At 38.5% G+C, this 17,227-nt stretch overlaps 1 protein-coding gene across 14 annotated transcripts in view; it reads left to right on the top strand.

Annotated features, from left to right (window-relative positions):
• Positions 1-17,227, top strand: part of sema4c (sema domain, immunoglobulin domain (Ig), transmembrane domain (TM) and short cytoplasmic domain, (semaphorin) 4C) — a 665,691-nt gene that overhangs the window by 537,927 nt on the left and 110,537 nt on the right. For 4 of the 14 annotated variants that reach the window (XM_087252263.1, XM_087252276.1, XM_087252275.1 and 1 more), the window contains exon 1: positions 4,532-4,992. The exons of the other annotated variants lie outside the window; for them this stretch is intronic. The gene's annotated coding sequence lies outside the window, so the exon portion shown is untranslated. Of the gene's footprint in view, positions 1-4,531; positions 4,993-17,227 lie in introns of those variants that run through there. 14 annotated transcript variants of the gene reach the window in all.

Below are 17,227 nucleotides of genomic sequence, written 5' to 3'. Positions count from 1 at the left end.
CAGAAACTGATTGTGAATTTGAAAATGCTCATTTTAATCAAGTTGGATTCAATCAATATTTTCTCTTCTTAAAATTATTTAAAAATAATAGCTAAATTCTTATTATAAAATTTATTACATTTTATTACATACATTTTTAAGTAATTTCAAAGCAAAAAAAATGGCCTAAAAACAGGAAATTCATTTTTATTAAATCAAGTGTACATATTAAATTTAATGAACTATACAAGGCCACAGAATGACTTTTTACAGTGTATATATATATATTTAATACATTTTTTTACAGCCTTATTCCAAAATGGATTAGATTAATTGATTTTCTCAAAACTCTGCACACAATAGCCCATAATGACAATGTGAAAAAAGATTTTTGAAATTGTTGCAAATTTATTCAAAATAAAAAAGCTGAAAAATCACATGTACATAAGTATTCAAAGTTTTTGGTGTGAAGCTCTACCTTGAGCTCAGGTACATTCTGTTTCCACTGATCATTCTTGTGATGTTTCAGCAGCTTCATTGGAGTTCACCTGATGTAAATTCAGTTGATTGGACATTACTTGAAAAGGCATAGACCTGTCTATGTAAGCTCTTAGGGTTGACAGTGCATGTCAAAGCACACACCAAGCATAAAGACAAAGGAATTGTCTTGGGAAGGTTACAGAAAAAAATCTGCTGCTCTGAAAAGTTTCAATGAGCACAGTAAGAGGAAGATGTTTGGAACTACCAGGACTCTTTAACAGGGGTAATCGGGGGAGAAGGACCTTGGTCAGGGAGGTGATCAATAACCCAATGGTCACTCTGTCTGAGCTCCAGCGTTCTTCTGTGGAGAGGAGAACCTTACAGAAGGACAACCATCTGTGCAGCAATCCACCAATCAGGCCTGTATGGTAGAGTGGCCAGACGGAAGCCACTCCCCACCTGGAATTTGCCAAAAGGCATCTGAAGGACTCTCAGAACATTAAAGAAACTAAATTCTCTGATCTGATGAGACTAACATGGAACACTTTGGAGTGAATGCCAGGCGTTACATTTGGAGAAAACCAGTCATCGCTCATCACCAGGCTAATACCATCCCTACAGTGAAGCATGGTGGTGGCAGCATCATGCTGTGGGGGATGTTTTTCAGCAGCAGGTAATGGAAGACTAGTCAGGATAGAGGAAAGATAAAGCAATGTACAGAGACATCGCAAATGAAAACCTGCTTCAGAGTGCTCTTGACCTCAGACTGGGGTGAAAGGTTCATCATCCAGCAGGACAATGACCCAAAGCGAACCGCCAAAATATCAATGGAGTAGCTTCAGAACAATTTGGTGAAAGTCCTTAAATGGCCCCGCCAGTGCCTAAACCCAATTGAACATCTCCGGCGATATCTGAAAATGTTTGTATACCGTTGCTTCCCATCCAACCTGATGGAGCTTGAGAGGTACTGCAAGTATTGAGCAAAGGCTGTGAATACTTATGTACATGTGATTTTTCAGGTTTTTTAGTTTTAATAAATTTGCAACAATTTCAAAAAAATCTTTTTTCACATTGTCATTATGGGCTATTGTGTGTAGAATTCTGAGGAAATTAATAAATTTAATAAAGTTTTTAATAAGGTTGTAACGTAAAAAATGTGGAAAAAGTGAAACTCTGTGAATACTTTTCAGATGCACTGTATGTATACATAAATATTTACTCCAATTTCTGTTTAATGGTAAGAAGATTTACACATTTGTAAACATTTAATAACTAATTTCCAATATCTGATTTCTTTTATCTGTGCCATGATGACAGTGCATAATATTTTACCAGATAATTTTCAATATAGTAGTTTAACTAAGGCTTAACTAGTTTAGTTAGGGTAATTATGCAAGTTAGGGTAATTAGGCAAGTCATTGTATAACTGTGGTTTTTTCTTTAGACAATCAAAAAACAAAACTTAATGATGCTAATAACATTGAATTAAATGGTTTTTAAAAATATATTAAAATTGTTTTTGTTCTAGCCGAAATAAAAGAAATAAGACTTTCTGCAGAAGAAAAAATGTTTTAGGATATACTGTGAAAAATCCCTTGCTCTGTTAAACATCTTTTGGGATATAAGAAATATTGTGATGTTTAAAGTCTGCAATTTAGGTTAATCCTTTGCAGATATTTTCTTTGGCTTTGGCTTCCGTCAAGATGCTTATCTCTAAGCATTGTGTTTATTACGTGGACTGTTTTAAGCTGAGAATGCAGGCCGACAGATCAATTCAAGTGTTAAAATGCAGAGACGGGCCGTAATCCATTGAATCTACTCAAATGAGAATATAAGGGATTATCTGACGGGTTGTTGTTTTGCTTCCCGCTGTTTCGGCTCTAATGTTTCAGTCATAACCCCAGACATGCATATTAGATCTGTTTATCAATCTATCGGGCTGTCTGTCTTTCTGCAGAGAGAGAGCGATACACTATTGTTTTTTGGGGGAAACTCTCTTAATGCTTTTCTATTTCAGTATATTTTAAAATGCAATTTATTTCTGTGGAGCAAAGTTACAGTTTCTGAATCACTTCAGTTTTCAGAGTTACATAAGCCCTTATAAATCAAACTAATAATATTGATTTGCTGTACTTCTTATTTTAGGAAGATGTCTTCCTGCCAATTATTGAAAAAGTTCAGCAAAATTTGGATAAGAAACCACTTTTGCAGCATACAAGAAATTTTATTATACTCAATATTTGTTTATTTTAAAAAAATGGTGAAAAATTGTTAGTAAAATCTTATATTGTTGTTATTACCGACTTCTACGCTAAAAGATGGATCCATTTTGAAAAGCACACAGTGACTGCTACACTGTAAAACCCAATAAGTTAAAGTAACTTAAACCATTTAAGGAAACCAATTTCAACAAACCATTTAAGTTAAAAAACTAATCCAACTGAGTATTGTGAACTTAATCCATTTGAGTAAATGAAGCAATTTGAGCACAGTAAAATCCGATAAATGAAGAGAACTCAAATCAACTGAGTACTGTAAAATTCAACTCAACAAGTTAAGGCAATTGCTACAAACTATTTGAGTACTGTGAACTTATTTAAAATGGAGCAATGAGGTGTTTAATTAAATACCTCAGCAGACATCTTCCTGCCAATTATTGAAAAAGTTCAGCAAAATGTAGATGAGAAACACAAGAGAAAACATGTTTGCAGCATAAAAGCATTTGTTGTTATACTCTGTTTTTTTTTGTTGTTGTTTTTTTTTAAATCTGTGAAAGTATGTTAGTAAAATCTTATATTGTTGTGATTACCATCTACTAGGCTTAAAGATGGAACCATTTTGAAAAACACAGTGACTGCTAGCCAGTTTTGAGGAAAACACAACACAGTGGGGTTAGTGGGTGACAAATAAGCCACATTGTTGGACACCAATTAAACTAACAATATAATTTTTTGAATTTTGAGTGTAATGCTGGAAACTTTTTAAAATTAGTATTGTATTTTAATAGAAAATTCATAAAAATTAAAAATATATTATATTGCTAATAGTGCAAATAAGTGCATTGTATAATAATGGATAATAATGCAAATTAAATCCAAATGTGTTCCTCCAAAAGATAAATAAATAAACATGACTTGCTATGTAGAATAAAATAAATTAAGTACTGAGCAAATATACTATTTAAAATGAAAAGAATTAAAATTAATTGTGTGAAATCTGGCTTTTTACGTGTGTTACAACAACCCTCTGTCTGTTACAACTTGCACCGCATGTGGGGTAAATAGTAATATTTTTACTCCTGACACTTTTGGCAATACTGCACAGAAACTGTAGTTTCGACGATCATACTTTCAGTGCTCAGTTGTAGGAGAGGCTTGTGTGTTGTTTTTATAAAAATATGTTTTTTCTAACCCCATTACTTATTTGTCATTATTTGTCCAAAACCAAAAAGTGTTACTTTGTGCCCCACTCTCCCCTATATATATATATATATATATATATATATATATATATATATATATATATATATATATATATATATATATATATATATAAAATATTCAAAAGTGTTATGATGCACATATGTTTGTTGTATTATACTTGCTGAATATAATACAGATGCCATATATACTCACTTTTCACTTTTAGACCTATAGCACACTGTTTTATTGCAATATTAAATGTATTGTCCTGTTTTAACCTTAACATTTTACTAAAGCATAGTGTTAAAACAATTTGCCTAATAAATTTTTTTTCTTGTCAAAAACTGTTCTTAATATTCTTATTTTAACTAACTGCACACTAACAGGCTGATTAACGGCAACACGGATGCTCAAAGTACAGTATACACTTTAACACTGTAAAAGTCATTAAAATAATGCAGTAGGCTCCAGCACAGAAGCCCATTAGAGGAATGACAAATGCTTCACTCCGTCTTATTATGATGATATTCCGGCTCCGTTCCCGCACAGGACAGGGGATATTGGGGCGGAGACCTGTTTGTACTGCTTTTGTGAGGCACCGGTCCGCCTCATCGCTTTCCCGATACCCATCAGGAGGCAGTAGATCCTCCAGTGCAGTTTGTGTGAGTGAGTGTGTGTATGTGTGTGGCGCTTCCCATCCCCTGTAAGCACCTTTGTTTCTCTCGGAGAGCTTCACTTTAACAGGGGCGCGGGGTTCAAGTTGCTGAGACGGAGGGGGACCGCTTTGAAGAAGTGGATCTGGACGGGTTTAATACACCCTCCTCCCTCTCCAGAACTACTACTACAAAGGGAGTGAACGGAGAGAGTTCCGCTGCGTAAACCGACACCGACCATCGCGCCGCTCGCTCGCTGGCTCACTCGCTCTCCTGGCCGTCAAGAAAAGAAAAAGCATGCGGGAAAACGCAAGGAGCTGATCTTTCTTTGGAAAATGCTGGATTTGTTTGGGCTCGTTTTTAAAATGCTGATCTTGTAAGACCAAACGCTGTGTGCGTTTTCGTGCGTTTTTGGACGCGCTGACAGCCCGTGAGCGTTACGCACTGAGTCGCCAGAGGTAAGTTTGTCGCTTTCAATGCATATACAACTGGATTAGTATTGTTGCAGTGTTCTGTTATCGCAGCCATGCGTTCTATTAGAATTTGACGTCACATCATCGCGGGTTTAGATTTTTTTTATTTTAAATAAAAAACAAAATGCCGTTTATTCTAAAAGCGATGGGGGTGGACAGGATATTTGATACCGTCATTAAGTCAGTCAGTCATTCAGTCGGCGGAGCTCCAACTGTTGCCATATTGTTTAGATAAGTTCAAAATCTTAACTAAAGAGGGTTGCAACCATCAGAGATCAGAGTTTGTGTCACTTTGGCGAATATAACGGCGCAAACGCAGTGCGGTTTTCATTGCAGACACATCTCCGACGTAAATACAACACTAAACTTTATATGTGTCAGATTAAGTGAATATTCGCTGATTGTTTATTCTATATGTGATGGGGTTTCATATATTTTAATGCACAACATCAGCACTTTTTCCCCACAGTGCAGTTCCTGCCACGTTCACAGCACAATAAAACGCTTCTCTCAGAGGAACAACACAGCCATTAAGTGATGAACGTAGTCTGTGGATATTATTTGTCAAAGTGATGTTCAATGTGACTGAATCATTCTGGAGATTGACCACCAGCAGTTGGTTTTGTGCTGTGACACACGCAGAGCGTTTTTCCTTCTCTTCTTTCTTTTCTTGTGACTGCTCGTCTGTAATGAAATAAGTGTGCACTGCATACTGGCGATTACAGTAATTAGAGCATGGAGTGGACACTGGTGTTTTCATAGGTTGGGCGCTCGATCAGGGCAAAAAACCGATGTCCTAGGTTAACCTAAAGAAATAATAAAAAGCACTGTTATTTGCTCACCTTCATGTCTTTCCAAACACTTACGACTTTCTTTCCACTGTGGAATACAAAAGGAGGACTTTTTGATCACTGTTGACAATAACTAGTGACTGGAGACGTCTAGTCATAAACAAGACTATAAGTACATTAAAAAAGTTGTGCGCTTTATCATAAGTCTGAAGACTTGGAGACAGAATTTAAATTGTTATCCGGTGATCTTCCCCTTCCATTGAGCTGTTTTGACTGAAGAATCAGATCGGTCTGTTTTGTAAACGAGTCAGTCATGTTAAATTTGTGAACTGAATCAAACTCTTTTTTTTTATTTTTAGTTTACAAGATCTGCAAACTTTGCACCAGTTTTCCTATAAATGCTTTACTGGGGTTAGAAGAATCAGTGTGTTACTCCTGTCAGAGCTTTTACAGGTTTGACGTTCGTTCAGGGCAAAGAACCGGCGTCCTAGATTAACATAAAATATTATTTAAAAAACACTGTAATTGGCTCATTTTCATCTCTTTCCAAACATTTACGACTTTCTTTCCCCTGTGGAGTACAAAAGGAGGAGTTCTTGATCACTGTTTTTCATGCGTTGACAATAAGTAGTGACTGGAGACGTCTAGTCATAATATAAGTACATTAAATCGGCAGAAGAGTTGTGCGCTAAATCATAAGTCTGAGGACTTGGAGACAGAATTTAAGTTGTTTTTTGGTGATGTTCCCCCTCCATTGAGCTGTTTATGCTAAGTTGAACTCAAGAATCAGATCGGTCTGTTTTGTAAATGAGTCAGTCATGTTAAATTTGTGAACTGAATCTTTCACAAGTTCTGCAAACTTTGCACCATTTTTCCTATAAATACTTCACTGGGATTAGTCGAATCAGTGTGTTACTCCTGTTAGAGTTTTCATAGGTTCAAGGCACGGAACCGATGTTCTAGGTTAACCTAAAAAACTTATAAAAAACATTGTCATTTGCTCACCTTCATGCCTTTCGAAACATGTACGACTTTCTTTTCACTGTGGAGTACAAAAGGAGGAATTCTTGATCACTGTTTTTCATGTGTTGACTGGTGACTGGTGTCTAGTCATATATACTATAAGTACAATAAAAAGTTGTGCACTATATCATCAGTCTGAAGAATTGGAGACAGAATTTAAGTTGTTATTCAGTGATCTTCCCCTCCTTTGATCTGTTTATGCTTATAAATGAGTCATTCACATTAAGTTTATGAACTGAGATTTGACTAAAGGCCAACTTTGCACCATGTTTCCTACAAATACTTCACTGGGATTAGTCGAATCAGTGTGTAACTCCTGTCAGAGTCTGTTGGCATCTTCCAGCGATAATTTATGCGTATCAAACTTGCTGAATCTGTGCTTATCGGGTCATAGAATGAGAAATTACTTGTTGTAATCTGGTGATTGTCTTTGTGTTTGCTATGTTGTTTAATGGCCCTCAAAACTAAGAATAGATATAATGTATTCAACAATTAGAGAGCTGCTTCTCATGTGTGTTTTTATGAATTCATCAAAACAAGACTATCAGTGTGAGAATTTTAACTTCAATTTGGGATGTTTGTCGTTGAAAAGACTTCAAAAAGACAACATTTGGGATACTTTTGTGGTCTTTCTGATGTTTGACATCTTCATTTACCATTCATAGCCTATGCATGGAAAAGCCCAATCAGCTAGAGGGGTTTATGGCGAGTTAATGATTACAGAACATATTTTTTTAGGATAAAGTATAGTTTTAAATGCTGAGTTTTGGTTTGCTAGTTGTTTTGAGGGGACATACAGCTGCAATCAGAATTATTAGCCCCCTGAATTATTAGCCCTCCTGTTAATTTTTTTCCCAATTTGTGTTTAACGGAGATTTCTTCCTAACATTTCTAAACATAATAGTTTTTTCTGTAGACTATTGAAAAAAAAGCTTAAAGGGGCTAATAATTTTGACCTTAAAATAGTTTTTAAAAATTAAATTTTATTCTAGCCGAAATAAAACAAATAAGACTTTCTTCAGAAAAAAAGTATTATCAGACATACTGTGAAAATTGCCTTGCTCTTTTAAACATAATTCAGGAAATATTTAAAAATTAATAATTCAGATTGCAACTGTATTTAGTAAATTCACCCACATTGTGTCTTAATTAAATCCCCAAAATGACACAAGGTGTATGAACAGCTTAAGCTGAGAAGAATAAATGTGAATGGGAATTTATAGCTTGTCTTTGTGAAATCCCGAGCACAGTTTGTATCATCACATCCAAGAACAATCGATTGTCCATTATAATATGGTGATTCATTCAGTGTCTGTTACCGCAGAGGAGACTGGAAGAGTCTAACAAAGGTCTTTATTATTGTGACGTGGGCCGTCATACGCACTCGTCATTGTCTATTAATGAACAGTGGAAGGAGAGCAGATCGGTAACGGCATAATTGTGCTCCATTCATGTTTGTTTTCAAGATAGTGCATTAAATGCATTTGGCAGGGAATAGCTTACCGGGGGCCCATACACTGTCACCCCTTCAGCCCAGATGTTCTTCAAATCCATTGAGAGTCAAATTGGGCTCCTGGAGGGAAGATCTACTCATTGTTGTACCACAATAGACTTGCATCCTTCCGTAGTCTATAATACCTGAGTCACACACACACAGAGATTCCCATACAAGGTTTAGCACTTTAACAGGGGATTCGCAAGGACAAGAGAAGCTATTTGTATTCTGATCATCCGGTGCTTCATCTGAGATGTTGAATAGCAGATCCTATTCTGACTTTGATATCAGATTCTTTAAAGAGAGATCAGGTAACGTACAAATGTTCTCCATGAGCTAACATCTAAATTAACCAGCCTGAAATGAAATGTTTCATCGGATCAGGTAGAAATATGTGTTTGCGACTGCGTTTGCGCACTCATAGTGTATTCATTCAGAAATAAGGGCTATCCTTGAGCGTTCAAATCACAGTTTGACTTTTTATGCATGCGTTTGTGGTGAAATGTCAGGAATAAACCATCCATTTTAATTGGATTATCATCTCAAAGGCAGTCATAATTCCCGGCTGAAGTGCATCGGAAGCTATTGTGATGTCAACAGCGTTGCATAGAGCAATCGAAAGCACCTGTATGGAATCCGAAAGCCTCTTTTCTAAGCCGTCCCGAGCGCTCGCTATCTGCCCCTGCAGGAACTGGTATCACATGAATGAATTATTGGATTACATCCCTGACATCACGTAGCAAATGTTCTGGCCTTGGGTCTTGTTATGATCGTGTGGTTTTTGCGGACACGGTCGCACAATTAAGGCATGCAGCTAACCAACGTGACGTGTCCCTGAAATGCCTCTGCGGCCAGTGAATAGCAATCAATTGGCGGGCATGATGCCTCACCTTCCGTCCTCCGGCTTATTGTGAAGTGTGTTTCCTATTCAAGCCCGCACAAGGGTTATTTGTCCCTCGTTCTCTGCTGGGAGTTGATGTGCGGTGGCCGCACGTATTGACGGCGACCCCTTCGACTAGAACCCTCATTATTCTCTATCAGTGTGTGCGCCTATATGCCATTTCCTCTCTGCCTCTAGTTAGTCTCTCTGTTTCCTGGCTTCCACCTGTATTAGTAATGAGCGCAATGCTACTCCTGGCGTCTCAGGAGAGATGTGTAAAAGTGGAGAGAGGTCATGCGGACCCTGATCTGGAGTGGACGCTCGTCTGGCGAGACGGGTGAGTGAAAACAGCAGGGGCTGGAGATGGACATGGGTGATGTTTAGATAAGTGGATGGGGAAAAGTGTTTTAAGAGCAGGACTGCAAATATAGAAGAGATTGCTTGTGTGTTTGTGAGTGTGTGTGTGTGTGTGCGTGTGTGTGTGTGTGGATGGAAGGGCAGCTTGTGTGCATTTGTGTTAAGGGTAGAGCTTTTTCCACCATCCCCCAGTGTGTTTACACATATTGGAATGATGTGATGCCGCTTGTGTGTGTGTGTTTGTTCGTGTGTGCGCAGCTGTGGGCCTGCACATCCGCACAGAGCTGTGAAAGTGATACAGAGACTTGACCGTTTCAGAAAAACTAAGTTTTGACCGAAAAACCTTTAAAAAGGCCTATTAAAGAAAAATATTTCCCCTGAGGTACTCTATTGTGTAGTTTCAGACCTGTTTTTTTAGTTAGTTAACCTGGAATGTTAAAAAGCACAACAAGAGACAATTCATTAAAAAAAAAAAAAATAAAATGTGCGCAACATTAACTGACCATCAAGTGCTTTCAAGTTACTGTTAAACACTAAAGACTATGTTTTAAAAAAAGTTGACAACCAAGCATTTCCATTTTTGTAATGTAATGTAATGTAATGTAATGTAATGTGTTTTTCTATAGCGCATTTATCGTGTATAGCCATACACCCAAAGAGCTTCACAATCATGAGGGGGGGTCTCTCCATAACACCACCAGTGTGCAGCATCCACTTAGATGATGCGACAGCAACCACAGGACAACGGCACCAGTGCGCTCACCACACACTAGCTATAGGTGGAGTGAAGAGAAAGTGATAAGACCAATTCGTGTATGGGGATGATTGAACCATGATGGGTAAAGGCCCCCTTCACTATACTGGGGTGTTAGGACTGACACAGACCACAGGCTGAGCGCCCCCTACTGGCCTCACTAACACCACTTCCAACAGAAACCTAGTTTTCCCATGTGGTCTCCTATCCGGAAACTGACCAGGCTCAGCCCTGCTTATCTTCAGTGAGTAACCGGGCATGAGCTGCAGGGTGATATGGCTGTGGTCGTTTTTCTGTGAACCATACCTTTAGAATTTGTATTGCAGTTACTTTGTAGACAAAAAATATCTTAAGTTGTAAGTTTTTAACCCAGACCAGAAACAAAGTTTCTGGACAATACAGTGGAAGTGAAAGGGGTCTACTGTTGCTTTGGACTTCGTTGACTTTTATTGTATTCACCCTAATGTCATTCCAAAAATTAAGGCCCCATTTACACCTAGTATGAAGATGTGTCAGTCCATGAACAGTGAGCTTTGCTCAATACAGTTGTAAACTGGGTATCAAATAGGTACGCAGTGTTGACTGACCCTCTTTTCCACTGTTAATCACCATAGACTCTGACAACCAAGTATTTACATTTTTCTACGAAACATTCCTGTGAAACCTTTAAAATTTGTAGACAAAATAACTCTTAAATTGTATGTTTTTGCCAGAACAATCTGCATTTTGGACCATACAGTGGAAGTGGAAGGGTTCCAGTGTTGCTTTGGACCTCATTGAGTTTCATTGTATTCACCCTAATGCTGTTCCAAACCTGTATGAATACAAATTAAGGCCCCATTCACACCTAGTATTAAGATGTGTTTTCATTAATCCATTAACATTGAGCAATGCTCAATACAGTTGTAAATGGGGATCTAAAATGTTTTGAGCTTGACCACTTGTGCCCTTTTTCAGACATAGTCAAAATGACATTCGATTGTATTCATGGTGTAAATGCTCAGTCGAACAACTACACGCCTACTTTTCCCCTACTGACCAAACATTTGATTGTTGTAAGACGTATAGTGAAAAAACGTATCAAAAGAAGCTACACTTGTGTCACTGTAAAAAAGCTGTATAGATACTTTAAAAAGTTAGTAAACCTATTGCATGTTGGAACGGTTAAGTTGTCTTAACTTCATTTTTATAATTAATCGCCTCACAGCAAGAAGGTCACTGGTTTGAGCCTCGGCTGGATCAGTTGGCATTTCTGTGTTCTGTTTGCATGCTCTTCCCGTGTTCGCGTTGGTTTCCTCCGTGTGCTCCGGTTTCCCCCACAGTCCAAAGACGTAGTTTAGGTGAATTGGGTAAGTTAAAATTGTCCGTAGTGTATGTGTATGAATGAGTATGTATGGATGTTTTCCAGTGATGGGTTGCAGCTGGAAGGACATCCGCTGCGTAAAACATGTGGCTTAAACTCGCTCATTCAGAGGCTGGACTCTGCAGACGTGCAAAAGCTTTAACGATAAGGTAAACACAATACAAAAGTCTCTATCCAGAGCTCCTTCATGGGACTCGACACTTGTAAACACTCTCTGTCTTGGGCTCTCTATCACCTCTGCCCACACTCATCAGCGCTAACAAGCTGTCCAATCACAGAGCTTGCGCTACATGACATTGCGACCTGTAGTTACTTTTTTTGAGAGGTGCGCATCAGGGCTATGCGAGGGCTATGCGTCCAAGCGTAGGCTGCGCCGTAGCATACGCGTGCCCTTGATGCAGGAGTATAAATCAGCCTTAAGCTGAAAAGAAAATTAATGAATGTATGAACAATTTTTAAGTTTACAATTTTTAAAAAAAAATTTTTAAAAGCTAATCATTATAAAGAAACTGGTTTACTCACTTTTAAAAAAGTAAAGACAACTTATAGTTATATTTCTTACAGTGTGTTGTACCAAAACACAAAGATTATGATTAAAGCTGCTGTCGAAGTTGCCATCCATGTACTGTACTTCTAATTCATGATATTTCCTGCTCTCTCTAGACAAGAAATCATTTATTCAGTAGTATTTTGTCACATTGTGCACTTCCACAAAAGTGATACAGGACAAAAAAATTAATTTTTTGCCGAACTACTTATTCAAAATGAGCTGAATCAACACAATCCTTGAGAGTTTTTAAGGGATAACTTAATTGTTTTAAGTTCAATTAACTTACATAAAAAACTGTTAAAAAAGTTAACTTAATCGATTTGTGTTAGGACAACATGAAGGAATCACTTCAAATGCATAATACAAGGTTGAAAAATATTTTGAAGCATTTTTTTTTCTGTATAAAGAAAGACAACACCAAAAAAAAAGTATTGCTTTACAGGTTTGCACTGACATTATGGTACATAAACACTGACAGAATGTTAATTTCCGTGAACTTTCCCATTTAAAAAACTCATAAAGTGCACCTCCTCGTAAAAAGTAGACCACCTCACCTTGATTGCCATTTCCACCAACGTTCCTTCACCTCATTTTGCTACTTCCACCCAGGGGCTTGTTTTCTCGGTACCGAGATGGATCCATCAGGCCAGTTTCGCGTGTCTTTTACGAGCTGCATATGGAGGCCGTGCAAAGGGGAAAGGTGGAAAGCGTAGGCCTTCTCATTTGCTAGTAAATGACCAGTATCGACCATCTGCTATTTTAGTATCGTTCCCCACAGGCTCTGCTTGCGATTTTTCAGGCCGAGCAGCATCTGTGTATTCGTACACAACTCGCGCTTGTGTTTATATGACTTCTCTTCCAGTCCATCCTAAAATTAAGGTCAGATTTTTTTGTTTTTCCCTATTCAATGCCTGGCAGCTACAGGTAGGAGCTGAACTGCATTAAAATAAAAAAGGCCGGTCGGTGATTTGCTTTTGTGTGAGCCATTTCCAAATGTCCTTTCGGAAATGGTGTTTACAGAAACGTTATTTAGAAGCACAATCACATGTTTATGCTTTGTGCGAGTGCAGATTTAGTCCTCCCTCAAAGCGCTTTTCTGTCTCTCACTCACTTCTAACAGATGTTTGCCCTAATGCATCTAGGGCTCAGGTTGTTTACTGAGCTTGCATCTGGTTTGGGTGCTTCATATACCTCCTTGCCTGGGAATTAATAGCTGGGGTTTTTTTCCCTCCAAAACCAAATGTATTTGCTTAAGTGTATTGTTGCACACAATAGAGTTGGAACGGGCGAAATCTCTAGTCTATTTCAGCGAGTGTTTTCTACTGATTGCTGCCCAGACCGTAATTTGAATGTTGGAGTGTTTAAAGCCCATCTGCACAGATAAGCGCGCAGTTGTGTGGTGTTCAGCTTTTACGGTGTGCATTATTAGTGGCACTAGGATTTGAACAAACCCTTAAGCCTAAGCGTTAAATGTGCCCCAAACTGTTTGTGTTTTATGAATAATAGTGCTGCACGATTAATGAACATAAATCCAACGTCAGTATGTGAACTTGTAAATATTCAATTGTATTTGCTGAGATTTAATGAGATAAATCAATGCGCTGTGTGTTTCAGAGTGATGCTCATTATCTGTCAGAGTATCACCACATAAACTTCATTGCTGCATATGCAATGTTTGGAATGTTTCGTTGTGCATTTCACAATCCAGTATGTCAAACATTTTCCCATACTTCATTTATTAATGAAAGAGAGACTTTCCGCAATAAACTTCAAAGCGAAATCGAAGAATGAGTTTGTGTGATGTTATTGGCTAAATTAAGTTCTGAGAGTTTGTAAAAATGTACAAAAAGCAAGCAAACTTTCTAGAAAAAAAACCCTGGCTAGAAAACACTTCCAGCTACCGTTGGTCCATGGCAGTTATGTAATGGGTAAGCATGCTTTGTGGCTTTACCGTCTTCCTTGATTAAAAAAAAGCAAATTTTGTTATTAAATAGGAAAAAATGCAACACATATTTACATATTAATCCAGATACCTCTATCAGCTGCAGGAGCGGCATTGAGACGTTCACTACACCAACCAGATTTTATCAAATAGGACATGTTCCTGGATTAACATCTATGTTGGTTCTGGAACAACATTCCAATCAGCCAATCAGAATTCAGGAATATGTTTATTGTTTATGTTTAGTTTAGTCTTACGGTTTAATAATGTTCCAGGATCAACATAGATGTTAATCCAGGATCGCCGTTATATTGTGCACGTTCACTAACATTAGGAATTTTAAACTTCTTTTTGCTTCTTTTCAGTGAGTATACTGGGCTCTATTGAGTGTTCTGTCAAAATATAGATAGCCAGAAAACTTGAATTTGTTGTTTTAAATCAGAAAACTCGAAATTAGATTGTTACCCTAAAACAGGGATGAATGATTGAGCTTTTTGATATATGCATTCGATTTTAAAAGGGTAGTTATATTTGAATTTCACCATCATTTACTTATATTCAGGGAGTCAGTAGCTATGTTTCCTTCCAAAGATGCAAATTAGACTCATGTGCAAAACTGGAATATCGCATAAAACATTTGCAAACAAAGCACTGATTCTATCCAGTGAGTCAAAGAGACTAAAATCGTCACTTTCTGAAAAACTGGCGCCAAATATTACAAAAGCTGCCTCCCAAATGGCACACTATACACTATGTACTCATGCACTGTGCACTTACACACTCAACAAAATAGTATATGTATGTAGTGTCGTCCCAAATGAAACCCTGTTTTTCTACTTAGCGGAAATTCAAACCGATTCCCTGATGACCTTTGTCAGTTGCCAAGTTAGAGAAATAAATGACCAAAGTACCAAATAATAGCTGCCATGAGTATAACCGCATTCCCAATCGGGAGTTGCTGTAATCACTCTCCAGAGAATTTTGCTTTCACAATTCAAAATAAATACAGTAATCCAACATGTGTACCCAATGGCTCTGCTCATTCCAGTACTTAAGCAAAACTGCGGTCGTTAAGTGCGTGAAGTGTGGATATAAAGTAAGGCCCACTCACACTATGCCATCCGAACCTTGCCCAGGCTCATTTCACGGATCGTTTGAGAAGTGTGAGTGCTCTAAATCGGGCGCAGTTGGCCGGCCCTGGCCCAGTTGGAAAAGGTGTGCCAGAGTGCGGTTCACTTGGGCTTTGGCGTGGTACGCTTGTAGTGTGAGTGGAAAGTGTGCCTGAGTCTGAAACTGAATTTGAGACGTGACTTTTACAGGAGTGTTTCAAATAGATTAATTAATCTTTCTTGCTGTTCAATGCACGCAAACTGTCGCAGATTATTAAAGACGCAAACACCTTACTGCACGACAGCTGCACCTTCAGCAAACCTCCTAATTCCTTAAACACAAGGACTTTATGATTGTTTTTGAGCGTCAAAAGTGGCTGATCTATTCGGCTGAATATTTGACTGTGTCACCGCATATCAAACCTCTTAAACGATAAAACTAAAGAAATCTCCACTGTGCTGAGCGAGAACGCTTCTTAAACTGAACAGCGCATCATCGATGACATGAGTGTGCCCAGGCCTGAATGTAATGTGAGTACGAGCTGTCAGAGGAGACGGGAGGGGGGACAAGCATGCTTCGGCAACTGTACATAGTGTGAGTAAACCCTTAGTCACTGCACTTCTCAGGTCCAGTGCATGTTTGGATGTTGGGGTATAAGCGATTTGTTTTTTAAAATGTTTCCTAAATTGTGGGCTGACAAGTAGCTTTTAATGTGGGGGTGGCTTTCTGTTGGAGATATGTTTACCTTAAAAAAACGAAATAAAATAATCGTAAAAACGTGAAAAAAGAAAGAAAAAACTTACATGTACAACATTGAAACTGTATAACAGAAAATATTAGCAGGTTTAAAACCTTCACTTTTCCAATCCTTGAAACCAGTTATCATTCCATGCCAATTGGTCCAATGTTGTTTTGTTTATACAAACAGATTAGACTTTTTCTGTAGAATTGTATTGGAATATAGACTTTTTCAAAATCTTGACAGCAAGAAGCCAATTAGCAAGACCTTTTAGAATGCTTTAGCAAATGCAAAGCAAAGCTCTTTCAGCCACACACAACAGTGTCCCGCGTTGCGTCGCAGCAGCATGTTTTGAACCATTTCAGAAAATCTAAGCAATCTAACTGCACTTTGGCATTGTTTCGCCCTTTAACATAATGCCTTCCCATGCGACTTGAAGACTGTGCAGCAGGAAACACCAGGGGAACAAACAGTCAAACACACCAGCATTCACACACACACAATAAAAGTAGTTGTGTATTGCCATTGGGGCAGAAATGCAGAAACCGCTCCACAGCTGGGCCCCCTTCCCCCTTCCCTCGGGACATACGTCCGCAAAAACCTCCATGGCAGACCACCCCAACACGCTGCCTCCTGGTGCAAGGTGCCCGTTTCTACAGCCTGATCCCCGAAGCAGATCCCCCAGATGTGCCAGACCCACAGGATGGGGTAACAATGGCGAGGCTGTTGGAGCATTAGACCCTGGCGAGGTAGTGTGTGCAAACGCTTAGCCCTTCACCCTCCCCCATCTTCTGCAGGACGACCTTTAACCCTGGCCTGCTACATGCTGCTCACCTCCTGCTGCGCCGCCACACTGGCTGTGTCACTCGGAGAGAGAGAGAGAGACCAATGCAGATAGAGACATAAAACAGCAAGAAAAAGAGAGATCAAATGCTAATGCTACTGGGAGAAGATCGTTACGCATCTGCAAAATTCATGTTTGAGCCGCACACACCCTCAGAAACCACTTCATCATCATTTTCAAGTTGTGTGTGCAGTCGAGTGTACTTAAAGCTATAGGTCAGAGGAAAGTCTTATTATTTATTTACCCTCATGTTTTCTTTTCAGGCCTGTGTAACTTTTTTTTCATGGAATGGGATACTTTTATGGCGCTTTCTGTGATTTTTTGAAGTTTGACAGCACTTATTTACATTCACTGTATGGAAAACAGTGGCTG

This window comes from Danio rerio, chromosome 5, assembly GCF_052040795.2.
Source record: "Danio rerio strain M-AB ecotype USA chromosome 5, GRCz13ab, whole genome shotgun sequence".
NCBI classification, from domain to species: domain Eukaryota; kingdom Metazoa; phylum Chordata; class Actinopteri; order Cypriniformes; family Danionidae; genus Danio; species Danio rerio.
The sequence above is the reverse complement of the archived record's forward strand: the minus strand, read 5'-3'. Positions and strand labels throughout refer to the sequence as shown.